General features: G+C 49.1%; 1 long non-coding RNA gene across 1 annotated transcript; it reads left to right on the forward strand.

Annotated features, from left to right (window-relative positions):
• The first annotated feature begins 1,534 nt into the window (after positions 1-1,534).
• Positions 1,535-21,342, forward strand: LOC129385438 (uncharacterized). The gene is made up of 4 exons (XR_011895476.1): positions 1,535-1,701; positions 2,576-2,664; positions 9,667-9,714; positions 21,025-21,342. It is a non-coding gene; the product is annotated as an uncharacterized lncRNA (long non-coding RNA).
• The last annotated feature ends 357 nt before the right edge of the window (positions 21,343-21,699 follow it).

Below are 21,699 nucleotides of genomic sequence, written 5' to 3' on the forward strand. Positions count from 1 at the left end.
CGCAAACGAATGGCCTAACTGAACGTTTTAATCGCACTCTCCGTGATATGTTGACAACGTACACCGCATCGGACCATACCGATTGGGACCCCGTTCCTTCATTCATCACATATGCGTGCAACAGTGCTACACACACGACCACAGGAGTCTCGGCTTTCTTTTTCTTTTATTCACGCTGGATACTGTGCCTCCCTACACAATTGACTCATCTGAATATACTCCCATTTCTGATGTTGCCAAGTAGGCCGAATATTGTCGAGAATTGGCCCGTTCATTGACAACCGAAGAGCAAGGTCACCAGCAGCTAAGGTACGACACCGACCGACATCTCCATATTTTCGCGATCGGTGCCCTCGCTTGGCTTTGGATACCTTCGAGTGCGCCCGGACTTCCGTCTAAATTACTGACCCGATATGATGGGCCCTACCGTATCTACACTAGGACATCTCCAGTAAGTTATGAGGTTGAGCCTTTAACAACGTCCCAAGATTTACGTCATCGAGGCCAAAAAGTCGTCCATGTGAGTCGCCTCAAGCCCTATTATCACCCCGCTATACTGTCAACGCCTTGAGTCGCCAGGATGGCTACACCATTCCCCTAGGGCCGATGTAATGAAGAAGAAGACGATGAAGCAGCCAAGCAAGGAAGCGTCAGTGTTGGTGGTAGCCATGCAACCTGTGGTTTCGCTGGTCCAGACTTTTGGCCGCTTGACGCCCGATGCTCCTTGGCGCTCGCCTTTGAGACCTTCCTCGTCGTTCTTTGACTTTACACGTCAATAAATAACGCGGCAGAAGAAACACTTCAATACCGACATGGAGCACTACATATGTGTGACTTGGGCTACGATAACCTCCAATCATTTTATTTGATAACAACTTGGCTCATTGGGTATCTCCCAATAGGTGTGCCCCACTATTCGACGAACGTCTCTGAAGCCAGCGGGGCTATTTAGGTTTGTACTGCAAGGAATGTGCCTCTCTACAACGACGTAAATTATCCGTTAAATTCCACCCATGCTGGGCGTTAAGGACAAGCCTTCCGCATATGGGTGACGAAAGTTGTGGCCATATCAGCTGTTGTGATCGTATTTGTGTCAGGCTATCTCGTTTTTCAAAGTGCTTTTGGAGAATGAGCTTACAGTTTGTACTAGATGATGCCCCACGCGTATTGCAAATAGCAGTTGTAACTATGCAACACACAGAATATGGATTGTGCCTTCACGAGCTCCTTTCTTATGTCAAATAGTATCAATTTATTTTCGGTCTCAGCTGTGCGAGCATGCACAGTGAATACGCATAGTAACCGACCATCCTGACATGATTTATGGCACAAAGGCGAAGCCCTACTGCGTTGCGAAGAAAGGCGAAAACAGAGCAAAAGCGACGCGAGACGAAGGAACACACATGACAGGAGCTGACTGACAACTGAAGGTTTATTGCGGTGGATCAATATAAGAGAAACAGGGGTGGGAAAAGAACTGACACGTCATCAGCTAGCTATTGTCACATGGCTTTCCTGCGTCGCCAAGCAGATAAAACGAAGCTGTCTAAGGTGTGCAGGAAACTGTGCCGAAAACCTGAGCCAGCTCTACTATCGACCACATAAAGAGAGATCCCGAAAGCGTGTGTAGCAACTTCTATAGGCGAGGTTCGAGTGGAAAAAGTGCGATGACTTGGCTCACACTATTGCTTCTATTTTGTGGTAAGTGCAGCCCCGCTATTCGATTACTAACTTCTATTTATTTGCATGGACAAGGTACGTTTTGTTTTAAGACGGCCCAAGCAGCACACAGATGCGTATCTGCGAGAGTATTTTGGACATACTAGTGAAGGACAGAATATGTCGAACGTAAGGCCAGTCACTAATACACACACACACAAACACACACACACACACACACACACACACACACACACACACACACACACACACACACACATATATATATATATATATATATATATGTATATATTACCCTTCCATCCTTTATATCTTGCGCTATTCCAAGGCATTTCTGTGGGCGCTCATTTATGTGCCACCCTATCGTCTCTGCACTGATTATATAGGTGTTGTTTCTCCAAGCATTTCAATGACTCCTCGTTAAACATATCGAAGTCAACTCATTGCATTATAGCCACACACATTAGGCATGTGAGGAAATGTGTGGAACTATAGATGGCGCAGCTTGGCCTCCAACAAGCATGATAATGTAAATTTGCACTTGTTCAGTTTATTTAGGCTGTCTGCAATAACCTTCTTGTCCCGTAAATTCACATCTCAGCATGTGGCTTAAGTCCCGCATGAATTCACATTAATGGTTAAGAAATTGATATTGTGGCGATGCTTGTAGGTGAGCGACTTCAAGTTATGCTAAACAAATGTACCGGAAGCAGAAACGCAATATTTTTTGAACGCATTCAAATAATTAAGAGTTTTATCTTTGTGGAAGAAATTTGATTCCCCAAGTGAATAAGGCTTATAAATGCTAAGACTTACACGTGTTTTCATGGGGAATCTTCATGAGCTACCTCATTGGAAAGTTGGCAATTATTTTACGTTATTGTTTTGTTTTCAGTGTACTGTCAAGGCTTATCTGATGATCCCATCGCACAAAACAAAGCCAAGCGTGACGTGTTTCCTATGTTGAAGCCACGGGCAAGCACGGTAATAACAGCAACAGTTTCTTGACACACGACTGGCAAACATATTATTTGCTTGTTAGCAATAAGTATTGTGTAACGTGCTGCTTACATTACTTACTTGCTGTTCAGTTCAGGTTAGTATAGGTTTTATCCTAATGATTTGCTATATGCAGACTTGAAATCCATTATACTCTTTGGAGGTGATATCCGACTTGATGTGTGAAGTTGCTCGGTAAATATTTACGCAAAAGGTCTCTTTATGAGGGGAGGGTCCTAATACAAGGTATTTTCTTTTCAATAGGAGATATCTCTAAAGGTGACGAAATTGAAGTAGTAAATAATATGCAGCTGCCACCTTTGATTAGTCGGCATACAGTAACCTCTGGAACAATGAAAACGTAGTGATGTTGCTCATGATACGCTTACCACATCGCACGATAAACTTGAGTGAGGGTTCGCCTGATAACGCGTTCCAAATTGTGTCATGGCGAGCTGACTGCTTTCTAGCGTAAATCGCCGATGGCGCTACAACTTGTAGCTAGTGGCCAGGAGCTGCATCGCCTGAAGAGGGCAATTGGGACGTGGCGTGTAAAGTGGCGTAATCGGGCCTTTCGTTTCCTAATTTATTTGTTGATGCATTACGATTGTGCCCCTCGGGCACCCGTGCTTGAGCGGGCGCTAGCAAGGACCGCTTATTCTCTGATCATTGTTGTTTGAGGTTTAATGGCGCAGAATTTCGCGGGATACTTTGTTGCTCTTAAATGTATAAACTTTACTACTCTAACTGCCTCTGTCATTGTAATAAAGAATACGATTGTGTACGTCGATACTCATTTGCAAAAGTTAACTTTACTAAAGATAGCTTAGAGTAAAAGCTGTACACTGCCTCATGCCTGTGTGCATTTAGACTGTCACTGAGAGCATATCTGATCTATAGACTTGCTTATTTGAGCCTGCTTTCCTATCTTCTCTGTGTTCAACAGCACACACACACTATTGCTTATGCGGGCTGGATATGTAACTGTGAGGAGAATAGATGAAACAAAAGATTATTATTAGTGTTCATAACATTTTATTATTGTTATTATTAACATTATTATTACTATTATTTTTATTATCAACTTCAATTTGCGGCATCTTCCGGCCACTGTCTTCACGTGCTTCAGCTGGCATGCCATTATTCATATAAGTCCTGCCCCCCGGTGCCAGACAATAAATTGTGCAGCTACAATACAAGCTTTCAGGTGGGTTTAACGTACACAACAAAACGTAATCCGGCGACTGGTCATAGCAGTGCACCAAAATTAAAAGAGCAAACGGCCAGCCCTGTTGCAGTATGCTGAAACATTGCTTAAAACAAATACAATTTTTTTCAAGTCGCGCTCGGGAATGTAGTAGCAGACTGGCATGTAGTAGCAGACTGACTAGCAGACTGGCAGACTGGCAAAGCATTTCATATTGTTTTCAACTCAGATTAGCGTAGCAGCCAGCTTCACTCAAATGGCGTGTTGTTATCGCCTTTATCTCAGCTAACGAAACAGCGATGGATACTTCAGCGGCACAGTGCTTTCTTTAGTCTTGGAAACCGGCTGATCGCGTGATTACCCGTTGCACTCGCTGTCCAAGAACGTGCCAAAATAGTGTGCCACAAAAGCGATTACAAGAGCGAAAGCGCATCATCCAGCCACTTAATATTGACACAACTATATTTGGCACAACCATAATGCAGTGGTATGCGCCAGTGGGGACGACGCTGAAGTAGCGCGGGTATTTAGGTGAAGCGGGGAAACGAAGCAGACGTTCTTGTTTTCCCTTGGACGACTGATAACGTGCATTTCTTGGTGGTGCTGCTCCACATACTCTTGGATCCCGCGTCGTTACACTGGTGGAGGTGCTGGGTATTCTTCATGCTTGGCACCCTTTCGCGGAGCCGACGATCGAGCCCGGAATAACCATCGCGCATCGAAACAGCGGTCCACCGGTTCAGTCGTCGCCTGTTAGGCTTAGCGCCCGAGTCCAGTCCTCTGCAAGAAACTTCGAGGAATCGTTTACCTCCTACAAATAACATGGCCTGCGCAGCTCCATCGCAAGTAACACTACAGAATCCTACGGTCCCGGAGAGCTTTCATAGTGATGCCTTTGAAGACGTCGAAGATTGGCTAGGCCAGTTCGGGCGCGTCACCCAGTACAACCATAAGACCAGCTCGGCCGACAAACTCTCGAGTGTCTATTTCTATTTGAAGGACAGTGCTCGTACGTGGTACGTAAACCGGGAGTGGAGCTTTGCCACGTGGGACGACTTCCGCACACAACTGCTGGAGACCTTTTTAAGCATCGACAGGACGGAAAACGCGCAGCGTCTCCTTGAAATCCGCGTTCAAAACGCCAATGAGAGTGTTACTATGTTCTCGGAACACATGACCCGTCTTTTCAGCGTCGGAAAACCGATTTGTGGCGCACCGTCGACCGTCGACTAGTGTGCTACCATTGTGGCGAAGCTGGACACGTCTATAGAGTTTGCCACAAATGGAACAACTATCGCGACGCTCAACATCCAAGCTTATCTGCCAACTGTGCTTATTCTCCGTACGACGGTCGACGCGCTTACAACGACGCTCATGTGAACAGTCAGCCACAAAATACGACGACGCCCCGGCCACATTCTCCTTCTCCATCTCCTGCGCGCTACAATTCACCGACTCGTCGCAGTTTTGCCGACGTCACTAGGGGCAGATCCCCTAGCCCTCGACGGTGAAACTAGCCGCAGCGACCTCCGGGGGTGAGGTTGCCAATACTCTAACTTCACCACATCCCGCGCTATCGACGAACGACGACGTGAAGACTACGATGACGAAAAAGACGCCCAGTACAACGACAAATACGACGAATACGACGGATACAAGTACGAAAGACGTAACTGACATCGTCAGTGCCGAGCTCATTGTTTGCATTGACGGCCACGAAGTAGCCGCTCTGGTTGACACTGGTTCCCATTTTTCAATCATAAGCTTACAGGTCATCGACAAACTAAGGAACGTAAAGACACCATGGCACGGGCCCAACATAAGAACCGCCAGAGGTCAGTTGGCGACACCTGTCGGGAAATGCACGGCCCGACTCTTAATCGCCGGTTAAACCTTCGTCGCCACCCTCGTCATCCTTACTGAGTGTTGTAAAGAACTTATATTGGGCATGGATTTCCTACGTGAGTACGGCGCCGTGATTAACATCCGTGACAGAAGCGTCACGTTTGCCACGAGCTCGGATACTGTCACCCATGAGAAGCAACAACAACTTCGCTTACGTATTGCCGCGGACGACGTCACACTTTTGCCGTGGAGTTGCTCTCTCGTAAAGGTGCGATGTGACAGCCTGCAGAATGGTATAGGAGTAGCAGAACACACCAGTGCGCTAGCCCTGAATTGCGGTGTCTCCATTGCCAGAGCACTTATCAATGTAATCGACAGAAGCGCCGAACTCTTGCTGACGAATTTTAGTAAGGAGCGCCGACACATTGTTAGAGGCACTGCTGTCGCCTATTTCGACGAAGTGACACAAATACAAGACTACCACTTAGCGCAGGAGTGGGCCTCTACAATCCACACAGCTGCGCCTATTGTAGACGTTAATCCGACGTTAACGGCCGTTGAGCGGAACCGTCTTCTTGAGCTCATCAATCAGTACCAGGGCTGTTTCTCCTCTGCGTCAAGACTCGGTCAAACGCCACTTACCAAAGACCACATCATTACTGATGTCGACGCCAGACCCATCCGACAATACTTTTATCGTGTGGCCCCAAAGGAACGCGAAGCAATACAAAAACAAGTGAAGACGATGCTGGAAGATGGCGTTATTCGACCATCTAATAGACCTTAGGCATCACCTGTAGTTTTAGTGAAGGAGAAGGACGGTAGCCTGCGCTTTCTGCGTCGACTATTGGAAGCTCAATCAGGTCACAAAGAAGGATGTTTATCCACTGCCACGTATTGATGAATCATTGGATAGGTTGCGAAACGCGTGCCACTTTTCGTCAATGGACTTGAAAAGCGGTGATTGGCAGATCGAAGTGGATGAGAGAGACTGTGAGAAAACAACCTTTGTGACGCCTGACGGACTTTATGAATTTCAGGTACTTCCTTTCGGTTTGTGCTCGGCGCCAGCATCATTTCAGCGTCTAATGGACGCTGTGCTCTCCGGAGTCAAATGGCAAACATGCCTGGTGTACTTGGATGACGTGATTGTCTTTTCCGCAACGTTCGACGAACACTTACGAAGGCTGAAAACTGTTTTTGAAGCGATAGGCTCTGCCGGTCTCACTTTGAAGCGTGAAAAGTGCCATATTGGTTTTCACGAGCTCCATTTCCTCGGTCACGTCGTCAGTAGCCAAGGAGTCCGACCTGATCCGGATAAAATTGCCGCCGTTGCAAATTTCCCGATTCCATCATACAAAAAAGCGGTGCGACATTTTCTGGGACTCTGTGCATATTATCGGCGATTTATTGCGAATTTCTCGCGCATCACATGGCCGTTAACACAGCTCACCCGAGAAGATATGCCTTTTACTTGGGGCGAGGACCAGTAGCGGGCATTCCACGAGCTCCAGCAACGCATGCAATTGCCTCCCGTATTAGCACTCTGCGATGAGGAAGCCCCGACGATATTGCATACAGGCGCTAGTAATGTCGGTCTGGGGGCGTTGCTAGTACAATGGCAGGGCGACAGCGAAAAAGTGATTGCTTACACCAGTAGGACACTATCCCGAGCCGAAGCTAACTACTCCGCCTCTGAAAAAGAATGCCTCGCAATGGTATGGGCAGTTCTGAAATTTCGTCCGTATTTGTATGGTCGGTCTTTCACCGTCGTTAATGATCACCATTCCCTCTTCTGGCTCATTCATTTGAAAGATCCTTCCGGCGGACTCGCACGCTGGAGCCTTCGACTCCAAGAGCTCGACTTTGTTGTTACATACAAGTCGGCAAAACGGCATGGAGACGCCGACAGCCTTTCTCGGTCTCCTGTTGAGCCGGCAGCACAAAACGATGACGACACGGTCTTTCTGGGACTCGTGGCTACTGCCGATCTTTCACACCAGCAACGGGATGACACTGAATTGCTGCCGCTTATTGATTACCTCGAAGGACGAACCAACAGCGTGCCGAGGCTCTTTGCAAGAGGGCTGGCATAGTACTGCTTGCGTCGCAACGTCCTCTACAAGAAGAATTTCTCGTCTAGCGGCAGCAACTACTTACTTGTGTTTCCATCATCGCTTCGATGTGAAATCTTACACGCCTGCCACAACGAGCCGACTGCTGGGCACTTGGGCTACACTCGCACATTGGCACGGATTCGGAAGATTTACTACTGGCCGAGATTTACTGCGGTCGTTGAACGTTACGTTCAGACATGTCTGGATTGCCAACGTCGCAAATCACCATCCGTCAAACCAGCCTGTTGACGTACCGGCCGCACCATTTGCACAAGTAGGAATGGAATTTCTGGGCCCCTTCCCAACGTCTACTACTGGTAATAGGTGGATACTCGTCGCCACGGATTATCTCGCTAGATATGGCGAGACAAGTGCTATGCAACGGGCAACAGCAGATGAAGCGGCACGATTTTTTCTGGAATCCATCGTTCTAAGGCATGGCGCTCCCGAAGTAGTCGTTACGGACAGATGTACTGCGTTCATGACCCAGTTTTAGATACCGCCCACCGCAAGACAACGGCGTATCACCCTCAAACAAACGCACTGACAGAACGACTCAATAGGACATTGGCTGATATGATAAGCATGTATGTAGATGTAGAGAATAAGAACTGGGACGAGGTTTTACCTTATGTCACCTTCGCCTACAATACGGCTCGTCAAGAGACCACTCGCAGACACCCTTCAGTCTCGTATACGGCAGTGAGGTTACAACAACAATAGACGCAATGCTCTCTCATGAATTTGACGACAAGACGGGTGCTGAAGAGCTAACACACCGAGCAGAGGCAGCTAGGCAGTGTGCGTGTCTGCGAATCCATGAACAACAGGACTTTGACGCCAGACGCTACAATCTTCGGCACAGAGCCGTAACGTACCACATCGGCGACAAAGTGTGGGTCTGGACACCTATTCGACAGCGTGGGCTCTCTGAAAAGCTCCTGCGCAAATACTTCGGGCCCTACATAGTTCTCCGACGCATCAGTGACGTCAACTACGAAGTCGTTCCAGACAGCTCTCACTGTTCAAAGCGCCGACTGCATTTACCCGAAGTCGTTCACGTGCTTCGTATGAAGCCGTACTATGAGGACTGACAAGACTGCGCAGTTCTTTACCGCTGCTTTCCAAGCGTCTATTATCGGGACGATAATCTTTTCTAAAGGGGGAGCAAATGACACGACTATATTTGGCACAACCATGATGCAGCGGGTACGCGCCAGTGGGGACGACGCTGAAGTAGCGCGGGTTTTTAGGTGAAGCGGGGAAACGAAGAAGACGTTGTTGTTTTTCGCTTGGGCGAATGATAAAGTGCATTTCTTGGCGGTGTTGCTCCGCATACTCGTCGATCCCACGTCGTTACAATATTTTCGTAGCCTAAAGAGGCTCTCGATACGTTCATTTCTTGACTTGACCACCGCACGGCGCAAACATTTGGCACCCACAACTAGGGAGGGAAGTAAGAAAGGGAGGAAAGCACCTTTAAAACCGACCGAAATGAAAGGAGGTAAGCGGAGCCAGATAGTACGGTGGAATACGGGGCTCTAGTTATTGCGGAGACATTAGTTTCCTGGGCGAGAAGCATTGCAACATACGCGTGTTGGCGCTCTTGTGTGTTTTACTCTGTGGTCCTCATATAAAGGAATTTCTTCCGGATAGATTCGTTCATAGGATGAAGTTGGATTGTTGTTTTGTAAAATTCTGCCTTTAACGTTTACTAGTACCACATACCAAGAACCACTCAGCGCTGACGTTGCTAATGCTCATACAGAAGCTTTTATTGTAGGAGTTCAATTAATTTGTGTCTTCTTTTGCATCCAGGCCGATGATCGATGTAGGTCTGGACTCAAGGACAACGACAAATGCGAGGTAAAGATGACTTACCGTATTTACTCGCGTAATCCTCGCACTTTTTTTCCCTGAAAATCAACGCGAAGTTTGGGGGTGCGATAATTATGCGGGGAAAATTTTCAAGCAAATGTTTCGGAGTGTTAAATGCAAAGATGAATGGGTACAAGATCAGGATTGTCAGGTCCGCAATTGTAAATATAACGAAAACATTACTTTCAAGCGTAACTTACCTTCGTTATGAAAGTACAATGTGAACGTAAGCTCAAGCTGCTAAAGCACTTTATTTGCCGCGCGCAACCTCCCCGTCACTACTCACGTTGCGTACATCCTGCAGGCAATTGTACTATTCATCAGAGTCCGTGTCGACACTGGAATCGATGGTTTCTTCGTCTTCCGATGGTTTCTGCGTCTTATCAGTCGTCTTGAGTTCGTCGTGCTACCGTCTCCAATACCGGACGCAAAACTCGTTGACGCCGAAGTATCTGCTGGCGGTGCGGTTGCCATGTTCCAACCCATACTCAATAGCTTTTAGCTTAAAAGCAGCTGTGTAGCTTGCGTAGCGTCCCATGGCGAAGTGGCACAAAGAGCACGGTGCAACACGCGAACAAGGCAAACGAGGCCTACGAGACACCGGAGAGCTGGAGACACCTTCGCAAAATGGCGTAGCGGTGGTGAGTCGATGAGCGGTAGCGGCGGTGGCAGCGGATGATAGCACAGCACCGCCGCCTCGTAGCACGCGCGCCCAACCATGGCGATCGCTACGACAAGCAGACGGCTCGCGGCAGTAATTTTGGGGGTGCGATGATTATGCGGGGAAAAAAATTTTTCCAATTTTTGATAGCCAATGTGGGGGGTGCGAGCATTACGCGAGTGCGAGCATTATGCGAGTAAATACGGTATGTCTTATCCATAAGTTTATAATGTTCTTCTATGTAAGACTTAATGAACTTCCGTAAAATATTATGCATTGCTGTGCCGCCACCACCTAATAGCATATGCACTCATTTATGGCATTTTTAACAACAGTGTATGGAGGAGAGTTACCTGCAGTTCTATACCAGAAAAAAAGATTATCGCCAGGTGTTGGTATAAGGAAGGCATTTCCGTCTAATGGTCTTGAGCCAACACTGAATGGCATACAGTAAAAGATATTTGTTTGATTAGAGCAGGAACACATGACAAGGAAGCAGTTCAGCGGGTACGGACTCATGTAAGATCTCCATATACAGTGATGCCGTACACGTGATGTAAAGCAAATGAAATGGCCAGGGGCGCTATAACGTAAAGCTATTCCAAACTTTTCTATTGCAATTCTGCTATCAGCCCTCCACGATTGGTCAAAAACTTTTTTCGACCACCCCCACTTCACCTGACTGTCACGCGACGTCACGAAAACCGTGATGCCTCCCCATCTGATATGATGTGTACGCACTGATTATGCATGATTTGACAGAAAAAAGAAAAAACACTTATTTCTGATTCGACCCCTTTTCGCCATTAGTCCTCGGCTAATGGTAAAACGTTTTCGGGCTGCACCCACTTCCCCTGCCTGTCACGCGACGTCACAAAACCGCAAGAACTCACCGCGTCAAAGTGACGTGTACGCGATAAAGATGCATTATTATGCCGAACAAAACTGAATTTTCTTCGGAATAGCCGCAGGTTGCCCCGTTCCGAAAGGAATAGAAGATGGCTGCCGCTGATCGCTCAGACGCTGGCTACTCGCACCTGCCGGAGATCATGGGTGTATTTGCGTATAATAAGACTTCTTGCGTGACCGTGTAAAGTTTTCGAGCACTTTCGGCACGTTTACCCCCTTATTCTGCCAACTCTTCTTTGCTGAGAGTCCGTTTTAGCGTCATTCTTGAGCTTCCGTTGCATGCCGCCGCGATTTTCGACCAGCCACCGCAAGCTAAGTAAGGGAAAGCCGACCAATCGTAGACGCCGGCGCCACCCTCTTATCCGGTAATCGACTTTCAGTGCAGTGGCCAGGCCCCATCGAATCCCTCTCCACTTGAGCGTTCTCCTCGCCTATTGTCAGCCAATTAGATACGACAAGCCGCTCAGTGTAGGCAATGTTATTCGTTTTTCAAGGAAACAAAAGTGGCCTCCTATGAACGAGGAGAGGGTTTGATTGGTCTGTTCATAAAACCCTGCGCGTGACCGCCCGGTGCTTGCGTTGGTGGTTACGCAAATTTGATGTCAGGAGATTGGAATAGAAATATAATGGCATAGTTTTACGTTATAGGGCCCCAGCTGTACTTCACATATGACCATAGCTGTCTACACAAATATCAAAACGAAGCCACAGGTGATTTGGTGGGAAGCCGTCTTCCAGTATTCTGCCTGGTGGTTTTCACCTATTGCCGAAAATGTTCCGCCAAAATAGTTTTTCCGTCTAATTGATTACGCCTACTACAATGTGTTTTCGGCATTTAAATATGAAATAAATATTTACTTTTAGGTATTGATATATCTTCTCAATCAATAGTTGTAATATATCATTCGTCATATAAAAATAATTTTCTCAAGGACGCTAGATATCATGAGCTTTATTTATTTGCGTTGCACGAGGAAGGCCTCTTTCAGCGATTTCACTTGCCAGTGTCTTGCCGCAGCTGACCGCATGTTATGCCTGCAAGGTTGCTAATTTCATCACAACACACAGTTCTCTGTCGTTTTTGGATTTGCTTTCCTTCCATTGGCTCCCATTCTGTAACTATAATAGAGCACCGTTTTATGTGACCTACGCATTGCTTGGACAGCCCAAACCCATTTCTCTGTTCTAATGTGAACTAGAACATTGGCTTCACAAATTTGCTGCCTCATTAACACCGGTGTCATTGTATCTTTTAACGTTAGAAGTGTGTTTTCTCATTACATAGTTTTCTGCGCTGTCTTTAAGTTCTTGTCAAGCTTCATTGATAACCTCGAAGTTTCCGCCCCATATGTACGTACCGGTACAATGAAATGGCTTAACCATTTCTAGTCAAAGATAGCGGTAAGCCTCCACTTACCAGGTGGTAACACATAACATCACAATATCGTTGATATGTCATCGTTTTGTAGCTTTCCGATCTTACTACCACTCAATGTAGTGATGAAGTCAGTGATGATGATATAACAGGCGCGCCGACCCACAGACGCCTGCCATAGGGTGGTTGTTTATGGCGATGAAGTCCGAAAAGGATAAAAAATTAGGATCGCTGGTCCTTATAATTTGTGGCAATAAGTGGGGGTGCATATTCGACCGCTTCAGTGGAAAGCGTGACACATGTTCTAGCTTGCTTTTTATCATTTCGCATTGTTTTTTTTTTTTCGAAGTCTGTACGTCACATTCTTTTTCATCTTTGCCATCGCCATGGCTTAGCTTTGATGTGAAAGCATGGTATGGCCCATTGAACGAAAAAGCTGGAGTCGGTAGAAGCGAAACGGCACCATGAATTTCGTTCGCTGCGACCCCTCGTCACGTGTGCTCCTCGACAATGCAGAGCAGCCGAAAATGTTCACCTGCTGCCGCACCAGGCGATGCGTGAAGGGATAGGGCATCGCTGCGACGCCGCGTCACCCTCACTCTCGGAAACCTGTGTCATCCGCACGTGCCGTGTGTGCGCAAGCCCTCATCTGCGTTCTAGGTTCGCCTGTGCAATCGCTATGAAGAAATGTATAAAAAAGAATACATTCGAAAGGAAAAACGTTGGGGCTAGGGAGTTTCGAACTTAAGGCCTTACTCAGAAGCCGATTGTCTTACCCAGCGGACTAAACCAGCGCCTTCTAGCGTTGGCGAAGCGTCTCAGCGCGCTCGCTTGCCCGTGGAGAGTTCCCAACTTGTAGGACCGCTCAGCGGCGGAATATTGGACAGCAATGCTTTCGCATTCACAACTCGTAGGTAGAGTTTAGGTGTCCTCGAATATGTTATAGAGCGTTTAAGTTGGTGAATCGTGGGGTTGACACTGTCATGTTATTGTGAAGAGGAATGCTCAAGCTATGTGACACAACTGAATGGTAAGGGGACTAACTATATTGACACGTGTACTTATCTTTATCGGGCGACCACGTTTCGCCACCTAACAAACCTAATCGCACAGCGCGGGACGCGCCTGCATATATCCGAAGTTCCTGGAAAGTTATCGATGCTTCTACCCGGCTGTCTGTTGTCGCCGAACGTTGTGTTATCTGATTTCATCGTGTGACGCGAATGGTGTAGAACATTGTGGAAGGCGCGCGGGTCCGAACGATTAGTCTGGAACATTCGACGACTGCTGTATAAAAGCCGACGCGCTTGCCTCGCTGATCAGGTTTCCGACGATCGCCGACTGTGTTCGCTGCTTTCGTTGTGCTATAAGTGTAGCCTGTTTTGTGGGCACAGGTTCGCCCAATAAAGTCTAGTTTTGCCTTTCACAGTATTGCTACTGTGTTCTTAACGTCACCACCACGTGACATCTGGTGGAGGTGCTAGTGCGTTCATGTACCGAACGCCCCCGCAAAGCCGCGATCCAAGCCCGAAGCCCGAGGACAAAACCAACATCGCCCAAGACCAGCGTGCTAGCCGCAGACTTCAAGGGCTGCCCCCAGAGCACGGACTTCTACCTGAGTCGACAAAGAAGATCGTAGTCAAAACAACCCCAATGGCTGCCCCAGCGTCCCCCGTTATCCTACAACAACCTCGGGACCCACCAACCTTCCATGGAGCAGCGACTGAAGACCCGGAATCATGGCTGGAGACCTACGAACGCATCGCGACGTTCAACAACTGGGACTCCGACGACAAGCTGCGGCATGTCTACTTCGCTTTAGAAGACGCCGCCAGAACTTGGTTTGAGAACAGGGAATCGACCTTGACAACGTGGGACCTGTTCCGTAGCGGCTTCCTGCGCACCTTTACAAGCGTCGTGCGCAAGGAAAGGGCTGAAGCTATGCTGGACGCCCGAGTGCAGCTACCAAACGAGAACGTTACCATCTTCACGGAAGAAATGAGCCGCCTATTCCGCCACGCCGACCCGGAAATGTCCGAGGAAAAGAAAGTCCGGCTACTGATGCGTGGTGTAAAGGAGGAACTTTTCGCCGGTATGGTACGAAGCCCACCGAAGACCGTCGACGAGTTTCTTCGCGAGGCCACTAGCATCGAGAAGACACTCGAGATGCGAAACCGGCAATTCGACCGCCGCACCAACTCTACAAACTATGCCGGCGTTCAATCGCTGGCCTCCGACGACCTGCGCGAGGCTATCAGGGCAGTCGTACGAGAGGAGCTCCAGAAGATCTTCCCGTCGTCGCAGCCTCAAGTGGCCTCGATCGCTGACATCGTCAAAGATGAGGTTCAGCGGTCGCTTGGGGTTCCGGAGGTGCAACCTCAATTACCGCAACCCCAGCCAGAAGCGATGACCTACGCCGCCGTCGCACGCCGTCAAGGTCCTCCTCCGCGACCGCGACATCGCCCTGTAACGCCGCAATTCCGTCGACCACCCCCGCCGCCAGCACGCCCACCCGTCGCCCAGCGCAGCTACCCGAGGAAGACAGACGTATGGCGCGCTCCTGACCACCGCCCGCTGTGCTACCACAGCGGAGAAGCGGGTCACGTCTACCGAAGATGTCCATACCGGGAGATGGGACTGCGAGGTTTCGCCGTGAACGCTCCGCGTCCGCAGCAAGGTGAACGCCCCCGGGATATCGCCGACTACCTCGCCGCTACTCAGTGGAGCTCTCGACGACCGTCGCGTTCGCCATCACCAGGCCGCTACCTGTCGCCGCAGCGCCGACCTTACACTGGCCCAGCCCGGGGCCGGTCAGCGAGCCCATATCCGGAAAACTAAAGGCAGCAACCGATGGAGGTGCGGTTGCTGTTCGTCGAACTGACGAAGATCCTCCGCCGCCGACGAAGACGCCGAAGAAACCATCTCGACGACATAATAACGACACACCGCCGTCCCGAGGAAGTCAGGAAGCCAAGACTACACCGCCGAAAGACGACTTAACGACGCGACGTAACAGCTTCAGTTCAACACGACGCAGCCGTGATCCGACGCCAAGACCCAACTGCAACGCAAGACAAAGAACCACCGACCTCGACGTGCTTCTAGACGGCCACGCAGTCACCGCCTTAGTCGACACAGGCGCCGATTACTCAGTCATGAGTGGACACATCGCCGTCGAGTTGAAGAAGGTTAAGACTGCATGGGAAGGCCCTCAAATTCGGACCGCTGGAGGACACCTGATTACGCCGACCGGAATGTGCACGGCAAGAATTACCATTCACGACCGGACTTACCCTGTCACCTTCGTTATCCTCCAACAGTGTTCACGAGACGTCATTCTCGGCATGGACTTCCTGGACCAACACGGCGCAATCATCGACCTGAAGTCGAAGTCAATAACGCTGTCGGAAGATAAAGCGATGCCGCCGGAAAGCCCTCGTAGTCACCACGCCTTGAGTGTGCTCGAAGATCAAGTGAGCATCCCGCCGCGCTCCAGCATTATTATTTCCGTCGGCACTGAAACACCCGCTGACGTAGAAGGCGTCATCGAGGGCGACCAACATCTACTGATCGACCGTGAAATTTGCGTCGCAAGAGGGATCGCTCGACTGCACGGAGGAAACACGAAAGTGTTGCTGACAAACTTCAGCAAGGAGTTCAAGCACATCAACAAGGGCACGACGATCGCATACATCGAGGAAATTCAGAAAACCAGCGATGCCTTTGTCCTCTCGGATTCTGTTGCATCTACCCCGACGACCGTAGTTCCCGAGCCAGACTTCGACATAAATCCAAGTCTCCCCGTGATTAAGCAGCAACAGCTCAGAAGTCTGCTTCGACGATACAAAGACTGCTTTTCGACGTCATCGAGGATTCGACAAACACCAGTCGCAAAGCATCGCATAATAACCGAAGAGTGCGCTCGACCACTACGCCAGAGCCCTTACCGAGTTTCGACGCGAGAACGGGAAGCTATAAGACAACAAGTGGACGAAATGCTGCGCGACGACATCATCCAGCCGTCGAAAAGCCCATGGGCCTCTCCTGTAGTCCTGGTAAAGAAAAAGGACGGAACCCTACGCTTCTGCGTCGATTATCGTCGACTGAACAAGATCACGAAGAAGGATGTGTACCCCCTTCCACGGATAGACGACGCATTGGATCGGCTCTGCAACGCTAAATACTTCTCGTCGATGGACCTCAAGTCTGGCTACTGGCAAATAGAAGTCGACGAGAGGGATCGCGAAAAGACTGCCTTCATCACGCCAGACGGCCTCTACGAGTTCAAGGTCATGCCATTCGGACTGTGCTCGGCGCCTGCAACGTTTCAGCGTGTCATGGACACGGTGTTAGCCGGACTGAAGTGGCAGACGTGCCTTGTTTACCTGGATGACGTCGTTGTCTTCGCCGGAAATTTCGACGATCACCTTAGGCGGCTCTCGACAGTGTTAGAAGCCATCAAGTTATCAGGGCTCACTCTGAAGCGGGAAAAGTGCCGTTTCGCTTACGATGAGCTTTTGTTCCTAGGCCACGTGATCAGCAAATCAGGAGTACGCCCCGACCCACAGAAGACAGCTGCCATCGCAAAGTTCCCGCAGCCAACCGACAAGAAGGCAGTGCGCAGATTCCTTGGCATGTGTGCCTACTATAGGCGCTTTGTCAAGGACTTTTCACGCATCGCTGAGCCGCTGACAAAGCTAACTAAATGTGACGTCGAGTTCAAGTGGGAAACGCCGCAGGCCGGCGCATTTCAAGAACTCAAACAAGGCATGCAGTCGCCGCCCGTACTTGCGCACTTCGACGAGCACGCCGATACCGAAATACACACTGACGCCAGTAGCCTAGGCCTCGGTGCCGTCCTAGTCCAGAGAAAAGATGGCCATGAACACGTGATAGCTTACGCTAGCCGGTCGTTGTCAAAAGCGGAAGGCAATTATTCTACAACCGAAAAGGAATGCCTCGCCATCGTTTGGGCTACAGCGAAATTTCGCCCTTACCTCTATGGCAGGCCATTCAAAGTGGTCAGCGACCATCACGCGTTGTGTTGGCTAGCTAACTTAAAGGACCCTTCAGGACGGCTGGCGCGGTGGAGCCTCAGACTACAAGAATACGACGTCACTGTAACATACAAGTCCGGAAGAAAACACTCAGATGCCGATTGCCTATCCCGCGCCCCCATTGACCCACCGCCGCAAGATGACGAGGATGACGACGCCTTCCTTGGCATAATAAGCGCGGAAGACTTCGCCGAACAACAACGAGGGGACCCGGAGCTAAAAGCCCTAGTCGAGTATTTGGAAGGGCACACCGACGTTGTCCCTAGGGCATTTAAGCGTGGATTATCTTCGTTCACGCTTCAAAACAACCTACTCGTGAAGAAGAACTTCTCACCAGTCCGCGCCAGCTACCTCCTTGTTGTACCGTCAGCGCTGCGTCCAGAGATACTGCACGCCCTACACGACGATCCTACCGCTGGGCACCTCGGATTCTCCCGTACGCTGTCGAGAATACAGGAAAGGTATTACTGGCCGCGTCTGACCGCCGACGTTGCCCGTTACGTCAAGACATGCCGAGATTGTCAACGACGCAAGACACCACCGACAAGGCCAGCTGGATTACTACAGCCGATCGAACCTCCTCGCCGACCATTCCAGCAGATTGGGATGGATTTGTTGGGGCCGTTTCCGATGTCAACATCCGGGAATAAGTGGATCGTCGTGGCGACGGACTATCTCACCCGCTTTGCTGAAACTAAAGCTCTACCAAAAGGCAGCGCAGCCGAAGTGGCGAAATTTTTCGTCGAAAACATCCTGCTGCGACATGGTGCCCCAGAAGTCCTCATCACCGACAGAGGAACGGCTTTTACAGCAGAGCTCACCCAAGCCATTCTGCAGTACAGCCAGACAAGCCACAGGAGGACAACTGCCTACCATCCGCAGACGAATGGTCTCACGGAGCGCCTGAACAAGACCCTCGCCGACATGCTAGCAATGTACGTCGACGTCGAACACAAGACGTGGGACGCGGTCCTGCCGTACGTAACCTTTGCGTACAACACGGCGGTGCAAGAAACAACACAGATCACGCCGTTCAAGCTGGTCTACGGCAGGAACCCGACGACGACGCTTGACGCCATGCTGCCGCACGTAACTGACGAAGAGAATGTTGACGTCGCTAGCTATCTCCAGCGCGCCGAAGAAGCCCGACAGCTCGCCCGCCTGCGAATCAAGAGCCAGCAGAGGACCGACAGCCGACACTACAACCTCCGACGACGCTTCGTCGAGTACCAGCCTGGCGACCGTGTTTGGGTCTGGACTCCGATACGCCGACGAGGACTCAGTGAGAAGCTACTCCGACGCTATTTCGGACCCTACAAGGTCATCCGACGTATTGGCGCTCTGGATTATGAGGTCGTGCCAGACGGCATTTCGCATTCACAGCGGCGCCGCGCACGATCTGAAGTGGTCCACGTGGTGCGCCTTAAACCCTTTTGCGGACGCTGACGAATTTCGTCATTTTTGTTCTTTTCTTTGCTACGAGTGCTTTTGTTTATTAACTTCGTTTGTTTGCAGCATCGGGTCGATGCTTTTTAAGAGGGGGGTATTGACACGTGTACTTATCTTTATCGGGCGACCACGTTTCGCCACCTAACAAACCTAATCGCACAGCGCGGGACGCGCCTGCATATATCCGAAGTTCCTGGAAAGTTATCGATGCTTCTACCCGGCTGTCTGTTGTCGCCGAACGTTGTGTTATCTGATTTCATCGTGTGACGCGAATGGTGTAGAACATTGTGGAAGGCGCGCGGGTCCGAACGATTAGTCTGGAACATTCGACGACTGCTGTATAAAAGCCGACGCGCTTGCCTCGCTGATCAGGTTTCCGACGATCGCCGACTGTGTTCGCTGCTTTCGTTGTGCTATAAGTGTAGCCTGTTTTGTGGGCACAGGTTCGCCCAATAAAGTCTAGTTTTGCCTTTCACAGTATTGCTACTGTGTTCTTAACGTCACCACCACGTGACAATATATTGGGCGAACATGCGTCCACACGAAGCAGTTACACTCAGACACACCGACAGGGGCAACAACAGGCGTCGATCGTCGAAATCTTATCTGCGAGTCAAGCGCGTTGGCTATCTATAGATGCTTCGTCGCAGATTCCCGCGCAGTCGCTGGCGCTCGCGTGCCTTCCAGACTGTGCATAGACAAGAGAGGCAATCGGCTACATCTTGCAATAATGTTCCAACACCTGCAGGCGAATCTTTGAGCGCGGCGATAACATTAACAGTTTCAGCATTCGTAAATCAATGGCGACAACATGCGACAAGACAATAATAATAATGCATAAAGAGAAAGATATCATAAACTAGAAATTTATAGATTTAGTTATATATTTAGGTTACCTGTAAGCGAAATATTGCCAGTTTTGCTTTTTGGTAGTTTCTGCATTGGTACTGAGTATTCACGGTTGCGATAAAAGTGGACATCAGGCGGCGCCTGTTTGCGGTTTCTTTCGGAATGCGCCTTCTAAAGTGCATGTAAGTTTCGGTCGATGTGTTTAGCACGATTAGAATTACGCGCAGTGTGGCTGCCCACGATTGAGCGAGTGTCCAGCATCGGTGGTGGCAGAGGACGCGGTTGTGTTGTAATGAGCGAGTAGACAAGGTCTACAATTGTTTAACCGATGCACTTAATTTTCACACACTATTTTTGCCAAGGCTGGTGGTCGATATCAACAATGAGTGCAATAAGCATGGAATGATTCATGACCCTAACAGCTCAATTTATAGTGTCGTTGTAGATCGGACAAGATATTTTTAATCCCCAATTTCTTTTACTCCCGGGGACATTTTCATGGCGCAGTATTGTCGAGCACTAAATGGTACCGTATAAGTGCTAAGTAGCATTGCTATAACTTCAGCGGGTAGAAGTTGTAGGCACAGTGGCATGCCGAAGTGCTCAAAGAAATAGGTGCGGGATCCCTCGTGCCGGTAAAGAAATCGTTGTAGAATAAAAAGTAAAAAAAAAGTGTATCGATGTTGCTTTTCTTGCAACATGAGATAACAAAGAATGTTGAACTATTTGGAAATTGTTCTCTCTAGCGTCATTGTGCTTCGGCCAAGGAAAATATTCTTGCGCCCACAATAATCTCTACACACAAAAATACGGAGTGAAGATAGTAGAAGCACTAATTTATATAAGCTTTTTTGTGTAATTTAAGTACTACGTTTGGCAATTTCTTAATCGCTATGAATCAATTTCAAGCTATACATATCCACCCACGACAGCGGGTCATTATGATCTCCGTTTTCCCACTAATCATGCCTTTTTCTTTCAATGCAACTCGACGCCAGATGGTAGGGTGGTGTCCTGGAGGCCGTGGCAGGTGCTGTCGGAACAAGTGCATCTGCAATGTACTACCAAGCCCATGCGAATCATCCGCAATGCGTGGGCCGGTGCCTCGACAAGGAGGGATTTGCGCTCTTGAGTGCATGAAGAAATGCTACAAAACGTGCCGGAGTGAAAATAAGACGCATGACGAATGCATAGACCGTTGCGCATCCCTATGTTACAGTCAGTGTTGAACACAGTCAGTCCGATGAACGCAGCAGCGAGAAAAAATAACCTGGTCGTCGACTATTCGTGCAATAAAGATTTGCGTCGGAGCGACACCAATAGGGCTTCAGCTTTTTGGGGGTACAATGAAATTTCGACGAAACAATGGGTTCAGCATTTTCGTCCAACATGCGTGTCGTCTGTGAGATATGCATTTAAGTTAGGAAAAAGAAAAACACATCAAAAGGCACGTCTTCTTCGCGGGGGTGCAATAAAATATGAAGTGCTATGGCGATTAAAAATGAAGTCTTTGTTAAGAGACGTTCGAACGACATCCCTTGGCACGCTTCGGCCATCCCAGACCATTGTGCCAATAAAATGTATACATCATCCCAGCACACCCCAAACTACGTTTGCATGTTAACGACTTACTAAGCAATGCTCTATAGTTTCGGGCACATTGCGAAGGCGAC

This window comes from Dermacentor andersoni, chromosome 7, assembly GCF_023375885.2.
Source record: "Dermacentor andersoni chromosome 7, qqDerAnde1_hic_scaffold, whole genome shotgun sequence".
NCBI lineage: Eukaryota > Metazoa > Arthropoda > Arachnida > Ixodida > Ixodidae > Dermacentor > Dermacentor andersoni.